An 18181-nucleotide genomic window follows, 5' to 3' on the forward strand; every position below is an offset into this window, starting at 1 on the left:
GGGTCATCTAAAGTAGGGAACTTTGCGTTGCTCTATCTCAGTAAAATGGGGATAACAGTACTACCTCCTTACTCCTTCATCGAGTTATTATGACAACGAAATGAGTAAAATGTTTTCGGGGTCTAAACAATCCATGACACGGATTAAGCACTATATGGATTTACTATTTGTATTGGGGTTTTGTTTTTGTTTTTGTTTTTGTTTTTTGACACAATCAAAGTTGGCTTTAAATATTTCTTTGGGGAAGAGGACACCACACTACTACTCAATTAAGAGAAACATCTTTACAGTCTTGAGGTCGTTATTTTTTTACGTTTATCATGCTGTGAATTCATAGAGTGTGGGTTCCAGCAGCTCAAGCTCCTTTCCATCAGTTCTCAGGAAGTGTGCTTCTCCGGGTGGGGCAGGCTGGAGTTTCAGTTGAACCTTAGTACCTTCCTCCTTGGCTTCCTTCTTTTTCTGATCATTTTCCTTCACAGTCTTCAGGAAGCTATCTCGACTCTTCGAGCGCTTAATATGCTCAACAAGTACATTAATTCTCTTGGCAAGAATCTTGCCCTTAACTTACTTGTTTACAATAATGCCAATAGCATGCTGGGTGTCATTGTAGACTCTTCCAGTTTTACCATGGTAACATTTGGGGCTTTCCTTTTTGAACAGTGCCCATTCCCTTGATGTCCACAATATCACCTTTCTTGTAGATTTGCATGGATATGGCCAAAGGAACAACTCCATGTTTTCTGAAAAGCCTGGAGAACATACAGTGAGTACCTCTCCTCTTTCCCTTTGTGTTGGTCATTTTGGTGAATTACCGGAAGATGGCGGTTCCTGGGTTTCTTTCTTTTTTTTTTTTTTTTTTTTGTCTTCAGACATAAGTTTTCTGATAAGAGTGTCTCTAGTCATTTTGTGTTGTCTACCCATAGTTCTAACTTTCATCCCACTTTGGATCACCAGCTCCATTTCTAACACGAACTAACAATTCTGGTACTGATTCTGACATGTGGGCTCCCCCCCGCCCCTCACATCCAAGCAATTCTCTGACACCAGCTGGGTGTCCTGCAATTCAACTCAATTCAGACACCATCTACCTGGAGATGGTGTCAGATTCCTACAAGACTGCCCCCCCCCCCCCAAGACACACCTTCAGATGCTGATCACAAGTCCACATTGTCACCTGTGCTTCTGACCCACTGGCTATAGATCAGAGGTTCTCATGACCCCCTCCCTGGGTTCAGTTAATTTGCTAGAGCCTCTCACCGAACTCAAGAAACCAGCTTACTTACTAGATTATTGGTTTATTATAAAAGGTTGTGCTCGGGGCGCCTGGGTGGCTCAGTTGGTTAAGCGTCGACTTTGGCTCAGGTCATGATCTCGCGGTCCGTGAGTTCAAGCCCCGCGTCGGGCTCTGTAATGACAGCTCAGAGCCTGGAGCCTGTTTCAGATTCTGTGTCTCCCTCTCTCTCTGACCCTCCCTCGTTCATGCTCGGTCTCTCTCTGTCTCAAAAATAAATTTTAAAAAAACGTTAAAAAAAAAAAAAAAAAAAAAGTTGTGCTCTAGGAAAAGCCCAATGGGAGCAGTACATAGGGCACGGTATGGGGAAAGGGCACAGACTTTCCATGATCCATGGAAGCACCAATTTCCCTGAATATCCATGTTTTCAACCAGCCCATAAGCTCTCGGAAACTTCTCCTTTGGGGTTTTAAGGGAGGTTTCATTACTTAGGTATGATTGATTGGATCATTGATCATTGGCCACTGGTGGCCGAGCTCACCTTCCACCTCCTCTCCCCTCCCAGGAAGCAGGGGGACTGATGGCCCAGTTGGTTCTCTCAGCCAGCCCCCATCCTTAGGTGCTTTCTAAAAGTTACCTCATTAACATAACAAAAGATTCCTTTAGCACTCTCATCTCTTAGAAAATTCCAGGGGTTTTAGGAGCGCTGTTCCAGAAATAGACAAAGACTAAATATACATGTCTTATTATAAATCACAATATCACAATACCCACCTACTCAGTCTCTCACTCTTAATGCATCAGCTGCAATTTTCCAGGTTTTAAAAGTGGAGCAAAACTTAAAGACGCTCGTGAAGCAATCTGAGGGCAATCCTGCTAGATTTTAGCGATGAACTTTCAGTCTTTTATAGTTGTTTGCTCACTCCGAATCTGACAGTTTTTTTGTTTTTTGTTTTTTGTTTTTTTTTGGTGTGCCTCACCTTTATCAAGTCTTTCCGAAACAACCTGATTTTCATAAGAATGTTCCTTCTGCGTCATTTTTCATCATTTCCATAATTCCTAATTACATTGTAACTTTTCGATTGCAACCTTTTAAATTGTGTCTGGGGGCAAACAAACTGACTATTGGCAAGCAGACATCACAACTGGGGGAAGAAGTGCCCAGGTACATGCTGAGAATGCCAATGGCCTGTGTTAAGCTTGCTGAAAGCAGCAGATAGATGATGCTTTACAGAGAGAGTAGAGGCCGCATCAGTTAACCTAGGGCGCTGGTTAAGTGGAGGTTAGCCAGGGGAACCTGGTGTACTCAAGTCAACAGTGGTTGCCTATGGGGGGTGATTTGTTTTAACGATGAACATGTATTATCACTCTTGTCCACCAAAGAAAAAATCCAACCCTTCGTATGTTGGAAACGACATTAAAAAAAGGTTTTTTTAACATTTATTTATTTATTTTTTTGAGAGGCACAGAGAGACAGAGCACGCGTTGGGGAGGGGCAGAGAGAGAGTGAGACACAGAATCCGAAGCAGCCTCCATCCAGGCTCTGAGCTGCCAGTGCAGAGCCAGAAGCGGGGAGGGGGCTTGAACTCCCAGATTGGGGGGATCATGACCTGAGCCGGAAGTCTCATGACCCGAGCGCTTAACCGACTGAACCACCCAGCCACCCCATCTTTGAAGCTACTTTTTAAAGTAAATCCATTCACAGGGGACTAGGGTGCAAACAAAGAAAATGTGCCGTGAATATCGCTAATTCATACACCCTTGTGTGCAAACAATGGGCTGCTGGATCCTATAGAACCCTAGGGTCTGAGCATGAGCAATCATGGTCGTCACTTGATGCAGGGACAATGTATATAGTGAGTGCTGCTACAACACAGCGCGCTTCCTAAATGCCACAGCAGTCAGGCTTCATCCTAAGAAGGTTCACACACTAATATTCACATGCTAGTTTCATTTTGACTAGAAAGTTACACCGAAACCAAATGATCAAATCTGCATTTCCTTCTCAATCTATATGCAAATAGTGAAGCAGGGATTCCCCTGGTCGCTGGCATTCCGTAACAAAAAGGGTTCCGGACAGCCTCAAGCTCTGCCCTGACACAGATCTAAGCTAGCTGAATGGACACTGGCTGTGCTTTGCCAGCTGAATGGACACTGGCTGTGCTTTGCCCGATTTCACAGACCTCGCTGCGAGTTTGCTCTGCCGCGACATCCCATTGGTTACTTTGCTCTCTGATCAACTGTTAATTCTCACAGTCCTCGTTGAACAGGAGAGAGGAAGTGAGAGAGGTGTGTAGGTCCTGCTACATTCATTTACATCACTGGACAGATGGGGAGGCCAAAGTTACAAGTCAGATCTGTTTTTATCACACTGGGGCATTCCACATCTCTCCTTTGACTTGGAGATTTATCGTAGGGGCACTTCGTGGCATGTATTTGCAAGAAAACTATTTGGAGGAAGCTCATCCCATTGCAGTGACAATTTCGAGTACAGGCACAGAATCTTCTGTTCCTGTCCCTTGGCACTCACCTCCTGCTTCTAGAAATCTGGGCCTTGAGTCCTTTCAGAAGAGTCCCACCACTTACCAATTGTGCAGACCAAACTGAAAGACTCTTGTCCCCAGATTCCTTAAATGTAATGATGTCACTCACAGATAGTACATTCAAAGGCAATCCCATTCCCGTTTGATCAGGGAATGTGTTTCCTTGTAACACACGACGGCAAAGTCAAACAAGATGAAATACACAGCAGCTCCCCTGAAGAATCGTCCCCAACCCAACATTTCCCGGACCCTATTATTACTGCACCTCATTCTGTTATTCTTTGGATTGCTAACAGGTCACTCTTTCATCAACTTAACCAACTGAGCTGCCCAGGGACCCCTACTCTTTCATAAACTGAAAACCTGCTGGCATTATCCAAGATAACTCCAAACCACAAATATTTACCTAACATTGGATTCACGTAGTCGCTTCACAGCTATTTAAAGATCACCAACAATTTAAGCAAGATGCATGAGAGCTAGGCTCAGAAAAGAGAGATTACCATGGGGGTGCCATTTCTGAAGTTAAGGAAAAATAGTCTCTGATTATGCAATCAGATACTCTTGAAATTAAATTATTGTTATTATCACAAGACTCTACACATATAATCATAGTGTGTGTGCGTGTGTGAATTTCTGCAATACAGAAATCTAGTTAAAGGCAATCTAAAGTCATAAAAACATGGAATATCACTATGGTTTCTTTGGACTCTAGAGGCAAGAAAGAATCCAACAGAATCCCAAATATGTGAATTGCTTTAAGCCAAAGCCTGAAAAAAGTCATACATTTATCACGAATATACCACTAAGTAAGGAGGACTCACTTTTCTCTGATGTCCAATAACATGTTCTCTTAAGCTTACACCAGCAGCCTCCTCAAAGGTCATCGGACTTCTGCTAACAGTCTCTTCAAAATCCCTTAGATCTTCACTTAACACTCTTCTCAAAATCCTTTTGACTTCTACCCTCGGATCAGTTCCAAAGCTTTCCCATGTTTTAGATTTTTGTTATAGCAACGCCTTACTTCCAAGTACAAAAAAAACCTGTATCGGTTACTATTTCTTCATAACAAATTACCCTGAGATGAATGGCTTAAAGCAACAAGAAATATTCATTTAAAAAAGAATTCACATAGTCCGTGGGTCAGGAATTTGGAAAGAGCTTAGCGGAGTATTTCTGGCTTGGGATCTCTGTGAGGTTGTAGTCAAGAGGCTGGCCAAAGCTGCAGGCATATGAAGGCTTGACTGGGGCTGGGAAATCCGCTTCCAAGATGACTCACTCATATGGCTGACAAAATGGTGTTGGCGGTTGGATGGAGAACTCAGTTATTTGCCATGTGACCTATTTCATAGGTCATTTCATAGGGCATTTGACCTATTTCATAGGGCATTTGACATTGCCTCTGATTTCCCCCAGAAACAATGATCCAAGATAGCATGGTGGAAACTGTACTAGCTTGTATAATCTATTCCCAGAAGCCACACATCATCACATAGTCTATTGATCACACAGACTAACCTTGATACATGTGAGAGGGAGACTATACAAGGGCATGACTAGTAAGAGATAAGGATCATTGGGGCATACATTGGAGACTAGCTTCCACCGTATATACCTTTAATTCACGTGTTTATGTATCTTAATTGTGACATTCCACTACATTTTTTTTTTAATTTTTTTTTTCCCAACGTTTTTTATTTATTTTTGGGACAGAGAGAGACAGAGCATGAACGGGGGAGGGGCAGAGAGAGAGGGAGACACAGAATCGGAAACAGGCTCCAGGCTCCGAGCCATCAGCCCAGAGCCTGGCGCGGGGCTCGAACTCACGGACCGCGAGATCGTGACCTGGCTGAAGTCGGACGCTTAACCGACTGCGCCACCCAGGCGCCCCTCCACTACATTTTTCAACACAGAGTTATTGTCTATTATGCTGTTCTTGGTGCTAAAAAGTACTCGTTTCCAAAGCCTGCAAAAATCCCTACTCTCGTGAATCTTAAGTTGTAATGTGAGGACAAAAACAACAATCAAATAAAGTGTATGTCAGTTGATAATGAGCACTCTGAAGGGAAATCGAAGCAGGGCAAGAGGACTGAGATTGCAAGGGGTGGGGTGGAGGAGTGCACTTGAAATAGGATGGTCAGAGAAGTTCCCTTGAGAAGGTGACCTTTGATAAAAGAATGTGAAGGCAGAGAGGGAGTGGTATCTGGGGGAAGAGCCTTCCAGGACAAGGAGACAGAACACACAAAGACATTGCCGGGAGTGGGGGTGAGGGTGGGGGTGGGGAGGGACAGCACCTTTGGGTTGTTGGAGCCTGTGGGCCCAGAGCGGAGTGAACAAGTGTGAGAGTAGTGGTGATGAAGTTAGAGATGGTGGGAAAGGATAGGCTTCATAGGCAATTGGAGGGACTTTGGCTTTAATGCCAAGTGATTTGGGAAGCCTTGAAGAGTTTGGAGCAAAAAAGTGACATGGTTGGAATCAAGCATCAACAGGGATCACTCTGGTTGCTGTGCTGAGAAGAGACTAAGGAGGGACAAGAGACAGAGAGTTGAGTGATGACAGTAATACAGTAGAGAGGTTATGGAGGCTTGGACCAGAAGGGTGATGGAGGTTGTGAGGTTGGCAGATTATATTTCCAAGGAAGGGCCAATGGGATGTGCTGATGATGCCATATGGAATATGAGAAAAGAAGAGCAGTCAGTTGTGAGCTTGAGGCTTGGCCTGAGCAAGATGAATAATGGGGCTGCCTTTTACTAAGATGGGAAAAGCAATAGGAGGAGTAGATTGGAAGGTGAGCATTATGAATTATGAGTTCTGTCTTGGACATATTTCATTTGAGATGTCTGTTAGATATCCAAGTGGAAAAGTTGACTAGGCAATTGGATATACAAGTCTGGAAATGGAGGGAACAAGTGTAGTTAGAGATAAGATCCCAAGATTAAATCATAATCATTAATTATGTTAACAGGTTGGGCAGAAGAAGAGAAATAAACAAAAGCAACTCACAGATGCAGCCAGGGAGGTAGGAGAGAAACCAACCTAATACGATGGTCTGGAGGCAAAATGAAAACAGGAACCTGTTTTGTCAAGTGTTACACTGATAAGCCACATAAGATGCAGACTGAGAATTGACCACTTTTTTTTTTACCCCCAAAATGGGAGTGTAAACAGACAACTTTTAAAATGGTGTGATGTTTTGCATTCCCATGTGTATGAGTGTTTTTATATATACTTAAATTGTACAGTGGTAAAAAATACATATAACTATATACACACAAACATACCCAGGCATATGATTATTTATAAATATTTCCTCAGCGTATTCAGTGAACCTAAAGCATATACTCCTTACTATAGGCTAAAGTGGTCTTTGTCAACTGTTAACCCCGGCCCACATAATCATCACCCACCCCTAAGCAAACTGTGCTTCTTCGAAAGAATAAAACAATCAAATTTGAGGGCACCAGGAAATGAATCAGCAGAATACTCTCTGTAGGAAACTAAGCTAAGGATGTGGCCAGGAAAGCTAAAGGTGTCTTTTTACTGGAGTATTTCGGGTATTAAATCACCAACCTTATGCATGGTTCGGAAGGTAGTGTCTGTAACAATAGGCAAACCAGCATGGACATTTTAATGCATCCATCCCGTCATGAGTTAAAGGCTGGAATAAATGTGACGAAACAAATATTAAGCTGGCTTAGTGAGCCCTTCACTTAGAATGTGTGCCAAATGACATATATGACCTACAACGTGTGGCTATTAATTCACAAGATTGGATTTTTTTTAAAAACTCAGAATTTAGATAGTCTCAGTTTTGTCCTTCAAAAGAAAAGTTATATACTGATTCCACCAGTGCAAATATTTAACAACTGGCCTAGCAAAGGTACCAACCAACCAATCAAAAGAGACACTCAACCAATAAAAATGGCTGCCCAACCAATCAGAACATCAGGAGGTTGTAAGCCCCCTGTGCATCCATTGTGGGACAGTTTGGCTGTGGTATCTGCCACCATTGCCAAGAAATTTGTAGAAACTCTCCATCTCGTGCCTTAGATGCATTTATGACTCAAGCCAGAATGTCAGTCGTGATATGTATTATAGTTAGCCATAGCTTTTGATTCTCAACAGTAATTCCCCACTGGATCATAAACTCAGTTCACTAGAACTGGCCCCAAGTAGTCTGGGATCTTTCTAAATTCATTCCAAAGAATGTTCACAGGCAATGCAAGCAAGCCTGGAAGAGAGGTTCCACTGGCGTACAGATTCTGTTGGGGGTCTGCTCTTCCCCATGCTCCCTTCTTTCTCCCTGCCGGAGACGAAGCTTGGAAGTTAGGTTGAGTGGGGAGGGTCATCAGTCAAGATTTTCCATGAGTGAATCACCAACATGGAGAGATAAAGCCCATAATTCAGAGAGATAGGACATGTATCCCTCCAAGGGACCTAGTGAAGAAAATGAGGGCAGATCAGTTTCTCAAGAGCATGCCTAGGATGATTGCCACAGAAATTACTGCAGTGTGTCTTTAAAATGCAGATTCTTGGGCCCCGCTCCTGACCTAATGAATCAGAATCTCTAGGAGCAAGACTGGGATCTGAATTTTACACCTGCTCTCCATGTGAACCTTATGGAGGCTGAAGTTTGAGAACCACTGAGTTCATTCAGTAAAACTGGGAAGAGAATTAACACAAGGAGAGACCTACTGGCTGAGTCAGGTGGACCTGAACTCCCGGCCCCCATAGCAGGGGCAGTGTGGGGATCCAGCATTGCTTTCCAAGTAGCTTCTGAAAGCAGAAGGCAGGAACGAAAAGACAACATTTTACAGCAGCTTTTCAAGGAAGGATAAAAGTGTATCCAACACCACCCTTTCTTTACTCCTACTTTATTTATTTACTTATTTTACCTGAAATGTGAAACGAAAAGACGATTGTGCATGGGAATGAGCTGGAAGGCATATTACGAGCTGTCTCAGTAGATCACCATGGGTATTACAGAGGATGAAAGTAAAGACTTTCCTAAGAGGTCACCAAGGTAGCATCCAGATAGTCTACGTCTACGTCCACCAAGAGACGGATAACAATGTTCTGGGTTCCCTTTTGTAGCCCTATAGACATGTGACACAGAATGCCCTCTGCTGTAGACCTAATGCTTAGGACTCCCCCCAAATTATATGTTAAATACTAATGCCCAGTGTGATGGTATTTGGGGGTGTGGCCTTTTGAAGTGATTGGTTCTTTTTTTTTTTTTAATTTTTTTTTTTAACGTTTATTTATTTTTGAGACAGAGCATGAACGGGGGAGGGGCAGAGAGAGAGGGAGACAGAATTGGAAGCAGGCTCCAGGCTCTGAGCCATCAGCCCAGAGCCCGACGCGGGGCTCGAACTCAGGGACCGCGAGATCGTGACCTGAGCTGAAGTCGGAGGCCCAACCGACTGAGCCACCCAGGCGCCCCTCGAAGTGATTGGTTCTTAAGGGGGAGCTCTCGGGAATGGAATTGGTGCCTTTATAAAAGCGACTTCAGAGGGCTACCTTGTCCCCTTGTACCATGTGAGGTTACAGCAAAAAAGATAGCCATCTATGAACCAGGAAGTGGGCTCTCACCAAACACCAAATCTGACAGCACCTTGATCTTCCCAGGCTCCAGAACTGTGAGAAATAAATGTGTGTTGTTTATAAGCCACCCAGTCTACGATATGCTCTTACAGCAGCCCAAGTGGACGAAGATATGCTGCTTTTCAGAAAACTATAACCCTTCTGTGTAAACTTAAATTATTGATGAAAGTGATATTCTACAAAGCAAGAGTGTGGGGCAGAAAACAAGACCTCTAAGAGGTTTTCAGAGACCTGGACCCCTTTCATGTCCGGAAATTTCAGAATATTAAAAAAATAAATAACAAAAATTTAAGGCCAAACAGGATTACAGAAACTTTGATGTCCTAAATACACATGTGACAAATTAACTTTCAACAGCAAAAAAAAAAAAAAAAATTAATAGGTAAATGATCCAATATAATTGTTCATACAATATCAGAATTTATTTTAAAACTATTCATTTATATGGGCACCCGGGTGGCTCAGTGGGTTAAACATCTGATTTCTCTGCTGTCAGCATAGAGCTCGCTTTGGATCCCATGTCCTCCCTCTCTCTGCCCCTTCTGTGCCCATGGTCTCTCTCTCTCTGTCTCTTTCAAAAATAAGTAAACATTAAAAAAAAAAAAAAGTACGTATTTATTCATCATGCATCGAAAATACCATGGTCTGGTTACGCAGTAGCAGAACACAGATTTAAAGTTACATGAACAATTCTAAATCTGTCAATGTGTTGCTTTGACTGTATACGTTATGACCTCACTTGAGGGTAAAGTACAAACACTAGAATAAATGCCTCCGGTGAATTGCGGTCCGGGCCAATGCCCCAACACTTGCCTTTCAATATGGCCTGCTAGTGATGAGTTCTCTGGGCCTAACGGATTCTTGGGACACCATCTAGACATGTGACCTTGGGCAGTTCATTTATGCTCTGTTACATGCGTTTCCCAATCTGTACAACGAGGGAAGATGATTTCTTTCCAGCTCTATGCGTCTATTATAGCTTCATCTCTTCTCGTCTGTTTACTATGCATTTCTACAGTACTTCTCATCTGGTACCAAGAGGGTAAGTTGCTAGAATTTCCTTGGTGCCAGTCAACTGTGTAAAAAGCTTTCTCGTTCCTTTTCTTATCCTTCAATTCAGCCTCTTGCTCTGAGTTCTTTTCTTTACCAGTGGGCCAGCTCTTTAATAAACATTTCACGAGCTGTCTCAATAATTAACAACTAATTAACAAGAAGGCCTTCCTGCTAGGGGTTGACGCTTCCAAAGAGAAATGAGCAGGAAAGTTGCTTTGCTTTCTGTGTTCACAAGGTCCTGCCATTGTCATTGTAATATGCTGGAGATTGTGGTTCCTGAATAGTGTGAACAATCTCATTAAAGGTCTCTGCTGGCACAATCAATTCCCTGTCAGAGGACCATATCGATCCTCAAGAACTGTCACTGAGTTCCAGGCTGCGTGTAAAAAATTGACAACCGGAAGTGTGGTTCAGTTTGGGCTATTTATTTCTGGGAGAAACCTGTGTAATCATATGGAATCTAAGTGGCTCCCTTGGTTGCCCTGGCAGGCTGAAAACACTGACTGGCGGTTTTCCGTCAAAAGTTTTCACAGGATGTCCTTTCCGGATACAGAGGCATGCAAAGTGCCTGCCAGTTACTCCGTCCCCTTCTAACGTGCCTCTGAATGTCCACGATGTCCGCCTTCTTGAAATTCCTCAATTTGCAAGGCTCGTGTCATGTGCTCATGCTTCCCTGGCCACAGCTGACAGGACCAGGAAGGAGCACCTGACTGAAAGGAGCCTACCTATCCAGTGACGGACGAGATAAGCCTGGTGCAGGAGCTTCGCCTGGCACAAGTGCTGAGTACTTGGAGGGTGGACGGACGGTGTGCTGTGCTGGAGGGTGGTTTGGACAAGAGAGAGAAAACGATGTAGTTGCTGGTGGTAGAAGCAATGGAAGCAGAGAAAAAAGCACGACTGGTAAAAATGAAGAAGAATGACTCAAAGTAAAGCAGAGGCTTGGCAACTAGAAATGGGGAGTCCTGATAGTGTTGATGGTCATGTCTACAGTTGGTCGCGAGCAGATATGGATGGCCCCACTCCCCATAGTAGCTTCTTAAAAAGCATATATGTTTGTAATGCTTGAAATGCTGTGCCTGGAGATGTAAGGAAGGATGTCGTCTGTGGCACTGTTTATAAAAGCAAAGAGTTATAAAACAATTTAGCTGTATTATCATGAAAATGGTTGAATAAACAGTAGTCCATCCATATTATTGATTTCTACACATTCTATTTTTCAAAGTCGGGTTGATCTACACGTACTAAGAGGTCGTGATTTACAAACTATATTGTTAAGTAAAAGAGGACGATATCATAAAGTCAAGTTCAATAAAAGTAAAACATATACATTTGTACTTTCACAAGTATACGTACATGAACATGTAGAAAATGGTCTGGAAGGATATACCCTAAACTTAACTATGAGCAAATCTGGAGAAGAAAGTAGGATAGTAGTATGGGGTGTAAGGCAAGACAGAATTTTTTTTACTATATATTTTGTATTGTTAAATATTTACAGCAAGTATGTATTTTTATATTTCTTAATACAACAGTTTTTTCATAATAGTTTTTTAATGTTTATTTATGTATTTTGAGAGAGAGAGAATAAGCATGAGCAGGGGAGAGGCAGAGAGAGGGAGAGAGAGAATCCCAAGCAGGCTTCATGCTGACAGCACAGAGCCTGACGTGGACTCAATCCCACGAACCCCAAGATCTTGATCTGAGCTGAAACCAAGAGCTGGGCGCTTAACCGACTGAGCCATCCAGGCGTCCCTATAATAGTTTTTAAATAAATTTTATTAATGTACCGATCTCTCTCCCAGTTCTGCCATAGGCAGCTATTTGTCTCAGGAAGGTTTAGGATTATTGTAGTGTGTATTCAAGAAAGCTCGTGCAGGTTTTGACATTGAAAAGAAATGTAATGGCCAAGACAATACTCTTTAAAGTCAGTTTGAAATCCTTTAACTCCCAATACATATCAGGTTTGAGCTTGGAAGATTCTAATCTATAGTTTTTTCTTAATGCAGAGACAATATTCCTACTTATGAACCAGGATAGGGAGAAAAAAGAGAAACGGTGAAAGAGAAAATAGGTGAGAGCCAACAGCTCAGGAAAGAAAATTCAAGATGAGCACGGAATGCTTTAGAAGCACTTGGACCATCTTGGAGATATTGCAGGAGAGGGTGGATGACAACTTCTCCAGGCCTAATGCAAGGAGGTTGTACACTGTGAGTCCAAGACTCTGTTTCTGGTCCCCCACAACAAAGGAGCCCTTGTGTCCTTGAGAGGGGACCCAAAGCATCTGAGTAGATGAGGGGCCAGCAAAGCCATAGGGTTGGAGGAGATGTTGCAGTGTAGAGTGACAAATGACCAAGCTATAGGCTACAGCAGAGGGATCAGCATGGTAGGATCAGGATGCCACACGGAACCCTATTCACAGTCACCAGTCTGGGGAGATGGTCTGTCCAGAGGACAGAGACAGTCCTCCACCATCCCCCATTCTGGGGAAGGGAAAGGAAAGGGCACACTCTGAAAGGGACTTATCCCAGGGGATGGTTTTATCCTGAAGAGACTTTTTACACCACTCCAGATGATACCCAACTGAATTTGGAATAGACCGTTTAAGTGGGAAGGACACTGTTTCAACCAGAAGAGATTGGGATATTGTTTATGGCAAGTCTGAATTTTCCTGGATATTCTGAGGGGTGAGACTTATGAAGAGCTATGAGCGGTGCTAAAGAAAAAGAAGCACATTTTCTTTGCACATTTCAGTTGTGACTAGAAAATTTTGTGACTGCTACATTTATCTATATTTTTGACTTAAATTTACAGCCACTCTTTGAAGGTTATTCTAATTGGTAGTCTCCCTTCCTTCCTTCCTTCCTATCTTTCCTTCTTTCTTTTCATTCTTTTTTTTTCTATTTGAGGTTTGATTTATTTTGTTTTATTTAAATCCAAGTTAGTTAACATACAGTGTAGTAATGGTTTCATGAGCAGAATTTAGTGACTCATCACTTACATGTAACACCCTTGTGTTGCTCATCCCAACAAGTGCCTTCCTTAATGCCCATCACCTATCTAGCCCTTCCCCGCACCCAACACCCCTCCAGCAACCCTCAGTTTGTTCTCTATACTTAAGAGTCTCTATGGTTTGCCTCCCTCTCTGCTTTCATCTTGTTTTTCCTTCCCTTTCCCTATGTTCATCAGTTTTGTTTCTTAAATTCCACACATGAGTGAAATCATATGATATTTATCTTTCTCTGACTGACTTATTTCACTTAGCATAATACACTCTAGGTCCATCCATGTTGTTGTAAATGGTAAGATTTCATTCTTTTTGATCTCTGAGTAATATTCCATTGTATATATATATATATACCACATCTTCTTTATCCATTCATCAGTCAATAGCCATTCAGGCTGTCTCCATACTTTGGCTATTGTTGACAGTGATGCTATAAATATTGGGGTGCAAGTGCCCCTTCAAATCAGCATTTTTGTATTCTTTCATTCTTTAAAGTTTTTTTTTTTTTTTTGTAATTTTATCAATCTCTATCCCAGCATTTTAAAGTAAGCCAACTTGTTTATAACTTTTCTTTTTTCAATTGTCTGGGATTCCTCCCCTGCCCCCCTTTCCATTTCTAATGTTCTTGAACAGGGTCATTTATCTCTACTGGAAAACTATTTCTGACCCAAGAAATAGTATGAGACCAAAATAGCATAGAAATTAAATTCCATCACAAAAAAAAAATGGGGAAAAAATGTCCAAGTTCATTCTGTATTTTAAGTTGAATATATTTCCTTTTCTTTTCAATGGGCTATTAGATAGTTTCTGAAGGAAAAAAAATGTACACACACATACATATACACATGCACAGATTTCTGGTAACCTTATTACTGCAGAATTTGATCTGTAATAATATAAATGAATATGATAGTGTCGAGTCTTAAGATATTTCTTTGAGAGAAGTATATCTTCTGCAAGGAAGTAAAAAGTTAAGAGCAGAATATGCATCAAATATTCAGAAATAAATTAGAGCAGAATCATTATTTTATGCCTGGAACCATTAAGTGATAAAAAGACTCTGGATCTAGAGTCACGAGATGGGTTCCAATCTTTTTCCGTCCATCAATTAGAAGTGTGCAATTGGGCTAGTCATTTGATCTTCCTGAGTTTCAGTGTCATCACCAGAAAATGGAGAAAACACCATGCAATCCGTCATCCCATAGGGTCATTATGACTGAGAATGAAGTGAAACAATGCACATGTAGGAACTCTGAAATGATGGGCTGATGATGGTGATGACCGCCATAATCATCTGAGACATTCACTTATGATAGTGCAAGATGTGTGTTGGAGGTGGAGGGTGGAGCCCGCATTTTATGCCTTTATAGCAATTTCCCCACTTTTCTCCTTCAAAATTCTGTGACTATTCTGTAACATTTAACGCTGTCTCTAGATAATTTTGGAACACTGGTATGACAGTGACAATATAGTCAGCGCATAAATTACTTGGCTAAGTGGAGTCAGGTCACCAACTTCTACTCTTACTTTTCACCACATGGACTCATCACCTTGTTTTCACAGACCAACTAGGAAGAGTCAGAAGAAGAGAGGTAACTTTTATCGAGTGCTTGCTGGGTGCCAGGCATTTTATATACATCACTTCATTTAATATTCACAGCGAGATGGGCATTATTTCCATCTTACAGATGAGGAAACTGAGGCTTAGAGAGACTTGGTCAAGATCACAGAGGTAGTAGTGAGTAGAGGCGCCACCTCGCAAACCTGGGGCTGACCGTAACACCTGTGCTTTTCTCCCACTGCAACACTGTCTGCCCAATTGCCCAGCAACTGACATCCGGGCAAATCTTCATTTTCAACTGCAACAGAAGACAGAGACGACACACGATGGCTGAAATCTCAAGTGCGAATAGGTTAGTGCTTTCACCCTCTTCTTTCAACCTTAACTAATAACAAGTAATAAACTTAACTATCGGTTTTCTCTTTCTGTCCTCTGCTGTTCAAAATCCTTCTCGAATTTTGGTGAGAGGAGCCAACAAGTCATGTAACGGACTTGTGAAAGCAGGAGGAAGCTGGGGACTGTCCTCCATTTGAACTGCAGTCCCCAAGTAACCAAGGATTGATTGTATAATTGGGGTAAAAAGCCAATCGGTACACAGTGTGTAAATACCCAGAACCCTCCATGGCTGACATTAGGCTAGTCGTTTTATTCCTGGGGTCCCAAGACAACTGGGTTTCCACAAAGGAATAAGACAAGGAGCAGTCATAAACTGTTTTCACGATTTTAACAAATTTAGGGGCACCTGGGTGGCTCAATTGGTTAAGCATCTGATTTTGGCTCAGGTCACAATCTCATGGTTTGTGGGTTGGAGCCCCACGTAGGGCTTTGTGTTAGCAGCTCAGAGCCTGTAGCCTGCTTTGGATTCTGTGTCTCCCTCTCTCTGCCCCTCCCCAACTCGTGCTCTGTCTCTCTCTCTCTCTCAAAAATAAACATTTTAAAAAACAAATCTATTGTAATTCACATATCTTAATATGAATAAGCCAACACAAACATCTAAGTATCTTTACTTTGGGCTAGAGCTCAAGACAAACCCATATGAAATAACTACCATTACCTCCAACCTAATCAGAACAACAGCAAAAACAAATATTTACCGAGCACTTTCTCTGTGCTGGGCACTTTGAACTCACTGTCTCATCTGATACTCAAAACAACCCAGTAAAAGAGATAGCATGAGAAAACAGGCACAGAGAGGTTAGGTGCCTTGCCTAGGGTGACACAGCTAATAAGTGTAAAAGCTGATGTTCACTGGTTATGATTAGTTATGGCCTGGTGATCGCAACCAATGTTTGGCAGATGTCCATGTCTTTGGTAAGAAACATGGGAGGGAAAGGAAGCATTTGTTTTTACTTAGTCAAGGTCAAGGAGCAAGGACAAATAGTTCTTCGTGGGAAAAAGTTTGGGAAGAGCTGAGCTATACCATTCTGGAAACGAGAGTCATTCTGGGGGGCACATAGAATCAGAAGTTTGTCTTGGGCACCTGGAAATTTGGCTTCATTGGTTTTGGAGGAGATCGCCAAAGGTGATGCTAGACAACTTAACGTGGAGATGAGTATCATGTCCAGAAAGGACACACACACACACACACACACACACACACCTAAATTGGTTTCACTAAAGATGAAACAGGGTTGTGTTGCCTCAGCCATGAGGCTATTCTGTTGCTGCTATAACTACTCAGACTTCTCTTTACACACCTGTGAGAGAGACCTCACACATATCACAACTATTCAGTGCAGCTCTAGATCCCGTTTGATGAGAAGCAGTATAGTCGACTGTAGACAGAACGGTCTTGGGAGCCAGACCACCTGCGTTCAAATGCAGACTCCTTACTGGCTGTGTGACCTCGGACAAGTTACTCAGACTTCTTGCCTCAGTTTCCTTATCTGTACCACTGGGGTAACAAACCTAATGCCGATCCGCTAAGGTCCTTGTACGAATGAAAACGGTTGGTATTTGTCTAGCACCTCAAACAGCACCTGGTGCGTGGGAAACACTGGTAGGTGGCAGCTAATATTAGCATTGCGGGAAGAAGTCTATGGACACAGTAAAGAAATCTGTGTCTGGCTTTTGAATAAGGTAAAAAATGTTTTTTTCAAAAAGTCAGGATAATGGTTACCACCAGGCGGATGGAAGAGCTTGCTGTCAGAAAGGGCAGCTGGGAAGTCTCTGGAGCAGATAACATTTTGTTTTCTTGACCTGGGTAGTAATTACACAAGTATTCATCTCACAAAAATTTGTGAAACTTTTCTCGAGGTTCGTGCACTTTTCTGCATGTTTTTTTTTCTAAATGTCCCATTAGAAAAAGGTCAACTAGAGGAAGGAAAAGGAAGGAGGAGGAAGAGGGAGGAAGGGGGGGAGGGGAGGGGGAGGAAAGGCAAGGGGAAGCTCCGTGGAGTGTGACTTCCCTGACACGAAGCACTTTTGTAGCCAATGGCCATTTCACAGAAAATCTAAGGCCAGATCTGTTTTGTTTATTTTTTTTAATTTTTTTTCTTGTGATGAGAACTTTTATTTTATTTTATTTTATTTTATTTTAATTTACAGCCAAATTAGTTAGCATATAGTGCAACAATGATTTCAGGAATAGATTCCTTAGTGCCCCTTACCCATTTAGCCCATCCCCCCCCTCGCAACCCCTCCAGTGACCCTCTGTTTGTTCTCCATATTTAAGAGTCTCTTATGCTTTGTCCCCTCCCTGTTTTTATATTATTTTTGTTTCCCTTCCCTTATGTTCATCTGTTTTCCTGATAACTTTTTTTTTTAAGGTTTTATTCATTTTTGAGAGACAGGCAGAGCGTGAGCAGGGGAGGGGCAGAGGGAGAGGGAGACACAGAATTCAAAGCAGGCTCCAGGCTCTGAGCTGTCAGCGCAGAGCCCGATATGGGGCTCGATCCCACGAACCATGAGATCATAACCTGAGCCGAAATCAAGAGTCGGACGCTCAACCGACTGAGCCACCCAGGTGCCCCAAGATCTGTTTTTAATTCTGGCTTTCCAGGTAAGAAAACCCTGGCATGGAGGGTGGGTGAGTAACATCTCATTCAAAGTACATGAATAGCTGAGTTGAACAGCAGTTCCTGAGGGACTAAATCCTAATCATCTGCTCACTGACAGATCTGCAGGAAGCAGGTGAGTCCAGGCAGGGACTACCAGCAGGATGTCGTGAGCCCAGCTTTAAAACC

The 18181-nt window shown here is 42.5% G+C and overlaps 1 pseudogene; it reads right to left on the bottom strand.

Annotated features, from left to right (window-relative positions):
• Positions 1-318: 318 nt before the first annotated feature.
• On the bottom strand, positions 319-799 carry LOC122217178 (annotated as a pseudogene).
• Between the last annotated feature and the right edge of the window lie 17382 nt (positions 800-18181).

The sequence above is a fragment of the Panthera leo genome, chromosome B1 (genome assembly GCF_018350215.1).
Source record: "Panthera leo isolate Ple1 chromosome B1, P.leo_Ple1_pat1.1, whole genome shotgun sequence".
Taxonomy (NCBI): Eukaryota; Metazoa; Chordata; class Mammalia; order Carnivora; family Felidae; genus Panthera; species Panthera leo.